This window comes from Euleptes europaea, chromosome 1 (genome assembly GCF_029931775.1).
Source record: "Euleptes europaea isolate rEulEur1 chromosome 1, rEulEur1.hap1, whole genome shotgun sequence".
NCBI lineage: Eukaryota > Metazoa > Chordata > Lepidosauria > Squamata > Sphaerodactylidae > Euleptes > Euleptes europaea.
In genome coordinates, this window is record NC_079312.1 from 56848032 (window position 1) to 56855454 (window position 7423).

Consider the following 7423-nt stretch of genomic DNA (forward strand, 5'->3'; position numbering starts at 1 on the left):
AGGACTTGCACTGGCTACAAGGGATTTTTTGTGTACCCAAGAACCAAATGGCTGGGGCTCCTCATTCAAGAGTCCTCCCTTGAGATAGAAGTAAAGTCACCAAAGATCTTCCAATTCTCCAAAAAGCACTCCGTTCTCATAAGGCCTGGAAGGAGGAGACCAGAATCTTTATTTCTGCTCTTGATCCAACTATTATTTGGGGGTCAGGAACAGAAAGGGAGGCCTAACAACGTTTTCTACTGAGGGAGGAGAGAGGGAGACACAAACACCAGACGAGGTCATATTTAAGCTGTTTAGCCTGGTTAAACATTAAGCAGCCATGCCCTAAGCCCCCCCCAAATCTGCCTGCCTTGAAGTCCAACACTTTCATTAGGAGGATGTGTTTCCCCTCCCCTTCCCCCCACCAAACCAGCTCCCTTTCTGCTTCTAACAAGACAAAAGCTTCAACCTATGGATGGAAGCAAGATTTGGGTCCCATTCCCCCACCACCCACTATCTCAAGCATAATCCAGATTTGGATGACTGTTGGTTCGTGGCAAAGACAATTTATAACCAGAAGAATGAGAAGATAAACAGTGTAGACCTCTCTCCACTGCCACACACACTCACACACAGACACATACCCCAGAAAAGTTTACCTGAGGAAAAGTTTCTTCAAAGCCTGCCTTTCATAGTATGATTTTTTAGTAGTAAAATGCCAAGCTTACTTTATGTTACTGAAAGAAGTCACTCACTGACAAGACTTCTAACATGGAAAGGGCTTCTACACACATGAGAAATGCATTGGTATGCTAAGAATCTGTAAGTGCCTCAAAATAGCCGAGTCTTTCTCATACCCTTTCCCTCTAAGGCATCTCTGGAACAACTTCAAAGAAACCCACCCATGAGCCATATTTGAGAAGTTGCACTCAGACAGTGATATCTTCCTATCACAAATTATAAATAAATGTATAGCTGATTTTACTAATAATACAGGATCACAGTAGAACATTGGTAGGTAGAGTAAGGATCCAGTACAATGTTTGCTGAAGTGAAGAGGATCATCTGATTAAGGTACATAGCTCCTCAAAGGAAGATTCTCTCCTTTCCCCCATAAAGTTCAGTATGCATTGCTGGTGCTATGCATCATAAATAATAAATCATAGTTAATAATAATACATCCAGTTGTAAAACGATTTGTAATTACAACAGCACAACAGTGTTCACAACAACATCCCAGTTACAAAGGCTGCAAGTTTTACTTGGAAGTAAACCCCACTGAAATCTGGGGGACTTGTCTTAAAGATTACTGTCAGGATGTATGTCCAAGTTCCCATACACTGAAATTTAAGAACCAGTAAGGACTGACCATGTTTTAAAAACGAACAAAATAATACTTGGCAGTTTTTTCAACAGAACACTTTTTGGCAAGGAACAAGGGACAAGGGCTTTGATAAAGCAATAAGTGACGCTTCATCACAAAAGTTTGTCCTTTTTTTGTTTAAAGGTTGCGTGAGCATCTTGAAAAATAATTTAAAAAATAGAATCATAGAGTTGTAAGGGACCACCAGGGTCATCTTGTCCAACCCCCTGCACAATGCCGGAAATTCACAACTACCTCTCCCCCACCCACATCCCCAGTGACCCCTACTCCATGCCCAGTAAATAGCCAAAGAAAACACCTCCAGGATCCCTGGCCAATCTGGCCTGGAGGAAAATTGCTTCCTGAACTCAAAATGGCGATTGGAATTATTCAGGCCATGTAAGAAGGGGCCACGAGAGCCAAACGCTGATGCAACCCTTCCTACCCTCCCTCTCATGATCTGCCTAAGTTCACAGATTCAGCATTGCTGTCAGATGGCCATCTAGCCTCTGCTTAAAAACCTCCAAAGAAGGAGAGCCCACCACCTACCGAGGAAGCCTGTTCCACTGAGAACTGCTCTGAACATTTATTATATAGCTTATTGAAAGTCCATATTTGTTTAGGTTTGGTGTTAAATAAAATTACTATTGTGTTATTGAACTTTCACGCTAAGTCAGTTATGCCAATTATGCTGTCTATTTTCAGCTGCAACATTTTTCGAGGGTCTCAAAGAAAGAAAGGTCTTACCTAACAACTTCTTTAGCTAGAGATGCCAGGGATTGACCCTGGGACCTTTATGTACACAAAGCATATGTGCTCTCATAGAATATGACCCCCTCCCCTAGTTTTCAGAATCTTCTAGCACTGGTATTGGAATACATATGTTATATCACACAGAGAGAGATTTTATACACACCCAATGTTTAAGGCTTAACTGGCAGGGGTGGGGGATCAAGGGTTTCATCTAGGGTCCCTATAAACCTTGCCATAGCACTACATATATAGAACAGGGAGGAAAAAAACAGTGATCCAACTGCAAACAGCAAGAATTGCCTTCTGGCTATTGCTTTTATAAAAACCTACTGGAGAGGAATACATACATGGTTTATGCACGCTAGGATCTTAATCCAAACAGACAGATCTAGTTAAAGGAAGGTTTGAGCAGAATCGAAAACAAAAACATAGCTCCAGAATGGGACGTAGCGGATTACCATTCTGCACTCCCCACAGTGTCTTCCTCCGCTACATGACTGCATATTTTGGATTCAAACTTCCTTCCCACCCACACAGCCTCGATATTGTCTCAGCGCTGCGAGCACTGTAATTTACTAATATAAAACAAGTTGAACTATGCAAACAGAGTCTGTAGCAAAAGAATTAAAAAAAAAAAAAACCTTCTCCTGTTTGTAACCACTTAAGGAATTATCTCTGCATCAGCTTGGGAGTTTGTTGGCCTGCTAATTTTCTTTAACTTCCTCGCTCTGCACAATTTGGTCACTAGTCTCTTAAGAGAAAGAGAGAAAGAGATCGAGTCACTAATTTTGCCCACTGAGTACATACACAAAAGACCTTGAGATTGTTCAGGAAGCAATTAGATGCTATACAGAGGGAAATGGTGTTTTCAAACAAATAACCTTTAATGCAGTTGATAGCCTGAGCTATGTCCAACTCACATCCTACCCCTCTTTATGAGCACGGATGCATAATTTTTACTCCAGCGAAAGGGCAATAGCTCACTGTATTCTCAGAAGACTCTTTGCTTACAGATTTCGTCTTAAGCAAAAATGCTTACAGATTTTGTCTTAAGCAAAAGGGAGACTATCTGCTTAAAAGCAGCTTGTGATCTGAACTTTTCTTCCCTGTTGAGTCTGCACATGGATGATTGCCAGTGTTAATTAGCACGATATCAGAGATGCTATCCTTCAGCACACACAGGCTTGAGGAAAAGGGGAAGCGTCAACCAAGAAGGTAAAATCCTACACCACTCCCCATTCTGTAAGCCCTGATCTCACCTAAATTCTGATTGCACACGTCTCATTCCTCACCTCACACGCACACCCCAAGCCGGAGCTTGTCAATACAGATAATCAATATGCATAAACACATTGGTCTAGTGATAAGAAGCTCACTGGACAGAAAGGAAGAAGTAGCACAATTGACAACTGGGAGCAAAAGAAGGATTAAACACTAGAAGTGGCTATCGACTGGACTGAGGCCACTTCTGAATATTTGTAAAGGCTCTCCACCTGAATAACGCAGGAGCCTGGCTTGTGTGTGCTGGACCCCGATTTCAGCTCTGTATCACATGCCCACACCACGGGACACAATCGCTAGCACACAGGTTCTAAAGAAGCAATTCCGTAAAACAAGCATGCAAACAAGAGCCGGTTTCCCTAAGCGCCACATTAATGGTTCTGCTTGATTTATTACTTATTTATTTAGATATATGCCCTGCCTTTCCCCCCAAGGGTTCCGGGTAGATTACAACCTCCGATTTTTTCCTGTTGTTTATTGTTCAGGCTGATCCATATGCATTATGAATAACACCTACCAAGCCCTCTTTCCCCCATTCACTCAGCGGAGCTATATTTATCATCTGTGCAAGGAGGCTTGCTGTTGGGTGCCAGAGCATCGGAGCCTTTCCTAAACTACACACCATAATCAGGGGAGAATAATTCATGAATGAATAAGCCCTAAGATGGTGCTATGTGTTTTGCAAAGCTCTGTGCAAAGGTTCCTGAATCCGCCCCACTCATACACCATTCAACAGATTCTCTCCCTCTTTAAAAAAAAAAAAAAAACACTAGATGTGGAAAGAAAAAAAATAGGGAGGGGAGTTACGGACAGCGCTCAGCAAACTGCCCTGCCTCAAGACCTCCCCAATGTCATAGAATCATAGAGTTGGAAGGGACCACCAGGGTCATCTAGTCCAAGACCCCTACTCCATGTCCAGAAGATGGCCAAGATGTCGCCAGCCACCACCCCAATGCCAGAGCTGGCTCCCGCAAGCCACCCAGGAAAATGACAAGCCAGCAGAAAACGCTACTTCCTGGAAAGAACAGCCCTGGGGAAAGCCTTCGGGCAACCGCTGGAGCTCAAGTCCTGAGTGTGTGTGGGGGTGGGGGGAGCAACGAGGAAACCCAGACAGTGCCCCTCTGGTGTGAGGGCAGCATCCCTTCCCAGGCTCTGATCAGCTGAAGCCCCCAGCCCAAAACCCCACCCAGTCTCGGGATGGAGGGGACAGAGGTGCATGCCAAAGGAAGGGCAACACCCTGCGGGCAAAGTTCCTCAACTTCAGGCACCTTAGGGGAGTGAATGGGGGGAGTGGGTGGGGCAAACCGGGTCCCGAAATGAGCGATGGCACCAAAACTGCGGGGGGGGGGGCACTGAAAACAGATAAGAGTGCTGAGCAGGTTGGGCCTTAAAAAATAGAGAGAGCACCACTTAAATCTGAGTCCCGACCCAACAGGGTGCTTTTTCCTTCACCCACGCCCCACCATGGGTGGGGGAGAAGGATGTTCCTGATCAAACTTTCCCCCCTCCAAATCAGGTGACCGAGGAAAGAGGAAATTGCTGGTGGAAATGACAGGACAATCTCGGCGGGCTCCACTGCGCCGCGGATGACTGGCGAGTTGAGTCACTTTCGCACTGCGAAGCTGCTTCCCGTCTCCTTTCGCCAGCCTCCCGACCCCGTCTCTCCCCCCCCCCCCAAATAAATAAAGAAATAAATAAATCACCCCAGCGCCAGTTTCTGATCCCCTTCCTCTTCCTCTCATCTAAGCCCCGGGAAAGAAAGAAAGAAAGAAAAAAGTGGAGGCAACACAGCCCCGCAGAGCCTCCCTGCTCCAGCGCCGGTCCCTTCCCTCCCTCCCTCGCGATCGGAGCAAGGCGGAGGTAGCGGCAGCCCTGTGGGGGGGGGGGATAATAATCTAAAAACGCAAGGTAAATGCGGAATGAGCTTGGCAGCGGCAGGAGATCCGCCACGCTATATCCCACCCACCCCCCCCGGCCACGCATGCACTCCACTATCTCCCGTCCTTGCTCAGCTCTGCTGCAGTTCCCCCCCCCCTTCTCCTGCGAGCTCCTCGCCGTACCTTTTCCCTTTGCCGAGGCATGGTGTGGCGAAGGGGGAGTTTCCCTCCCCCCCTCTCTCAGCCTTTCTCATGCAGGGAAGCAGCGGCGGCGCGTTTTAGCGCATCCGAGGCTTTTCAAGAAAGAGCGATTTCCCCTTTCTCCCCCTCCCCGCCGCGCATCCTATTCCGCGCGTGGCTGCTGCAACCACACGCCGAGCCATTCCAGCCGGTTCCAGGCCCCTTTCTCCCCCACCCCACCCCACCCGCGATCGCCGCCGCCGCCAACTACACACGCCCTTCTAGTCCATTTCAAAGGCGAGCCGATCCCCCCACCCCGCCTCGTTCAGCCGCACACTTTTAATTGCAAACGCTCTTCACGTCTCATTGTCAACTCTTCCCCCCTCTCCCCAGCCTGGCTGCCACGTTTCCAGAGGGACCCAGAGCCGGTCCCTTCCCGGGAGCCGATTCGGTTTCCCTCGGGAAAGCCTCCCCAACCACACCGTTCCCGCAGATCAGTTGTTTGGCCAAGCGACCAGCCTCTCCGCGAAAACGCACGGGAGGTTTTGCCTTGGACGTGCCGCTCTCTAGATGCCCTTTTCCCCCAGCCGAAGCCTCACAACTCATCCATCAGCCCCCGTGCGGAGTTGGGAGACTTCGGGTGGGGGAAAGGGGCATCTAGAGAGCGGCAGGTCCAAGGCAAAACCTCCCGTGCGTTTTCGCCCTCTCTCTCTCTCTCTTCCTTCTCTCCCCACCCCCATCCCACATTGCCTCGTATGTGTGTGCGCGCCTCCCTCTCACACACGCGCGCTTCCCCGACTTTACGATCTTCCAGCGCCGAGAACACACAGCGCCTACACACAATACACACACACACCCCAAAATAACAGCAGCGCCGCGGCGATCCCACCCAGCGAAAGAATCCCGCAAACTCCGCTTTCCCTCCCGCATGCAGCACATAAATATATAAATAAAGACCCAGCCTCGCCGCGTGCGGAGCTGCGATTCTTCCCCCAGCACCAGCGCCGGGTTTCCCCCGAGCTAAGGAAGGCTGGACATCTCCCAGGAGCCGGATAATGTGTGCGTAAATGTGTCGCTCCCTCGTATGGGGCGCAGCTACTACGGACCGAGAGGGAGAAACGGGGGTGGGGAGGCATTGCAATCCGCTCGCCCACCCTTTGCTTCGGTCCCTTTCTCTCTGCAAAATCACTGCTTTAGAAAAAAAAAACGTTTCCTGGGAAAGGCAAAGGAGGAAAGTTAGATCGCACGACTTACAGCTCGAACCGGAGCTTGCTTCGGATGTCCCTGCCATAATCTCATTCCACGCCAAGCAGCCCCCACACACACCCCACCCCCGTTGCAAGTCAGGGCTTCTCCGTGCCTCGCTCGCTTTCCTGTGGCTGCTGCCGCCGCCGCTGCCCAGCATGAATGGAATGGAATGCAGCGCAGGGTTCCAATGGAACTCCAGCCTCGATCTGACTTCCCAGGGAGACAGGCGAAGACACGCATCCAAAGGGGGCTGCTGCTGCTGCTGCTGCCACCGCTGCTCCCCCGGCCTCCGCCTCTAGAGGGCGCGCAGAACTGTGCCGAACGGCGCTCGGGAGGAGAGAAGGGCGGCGCGGAGCTGGAGGAGGCTGGCGCGCTCTTAAAAGGGCAACGCCGGCTGCAGACTCTTAAAAGCGGCAAGGCTCGCGTGTGCGGCTGGGAGAGGGGCGCGAAGCTGCGGGACGCCAGTGGCCAAAAGCCCTCTCCGGTGCTGTCATTTGCGCAGGGGAGCGGCGTAGTTCGCGACGCTTTTAGGATAGACTCATAGGGGGCTTATGCCTGGGAGGTTTTGCCTTGGATTTGCCGCTCTCTAGATGCACATTTCCCCCACTCTCATTCTCAGAACTGTGCACGGGGGCTTATTTTTTAGTTTTGAGAATTTGGATGGGGGAAACTATGCATCCAGACAGCGGCAAATCCAAGGCAAAACCTCCCATGCATAAATGGCTGTAGAATCATAGAGCTT

General features: G+C 49.6%; 1 protein-coding gene across 4 annotated transcripts in view; it reads right to left on the minus strand.

The window, feature by feature from the left end:
* PLXNA1 (plexin A1) overlaps positions 1 to 6735 on the minus strand; it is a 366161-nt gene extending 359426 nt beyond the window's left edge. For all 4 annotated transcript variants that reach the window (XM_056853406.1, XM_056853393.1, XM_056853399.1 and 1 more), the window contains exon 1: positions 6688 to 6735. The gene's annotated coding sequence lies outside the window, so the exon portion shown is untranslated. The remainder of the gene's footprint in view (positions 1 to 6687) is intronic.
* Positions 6736 to 7423: the final 688 nt, after the last annotated feature.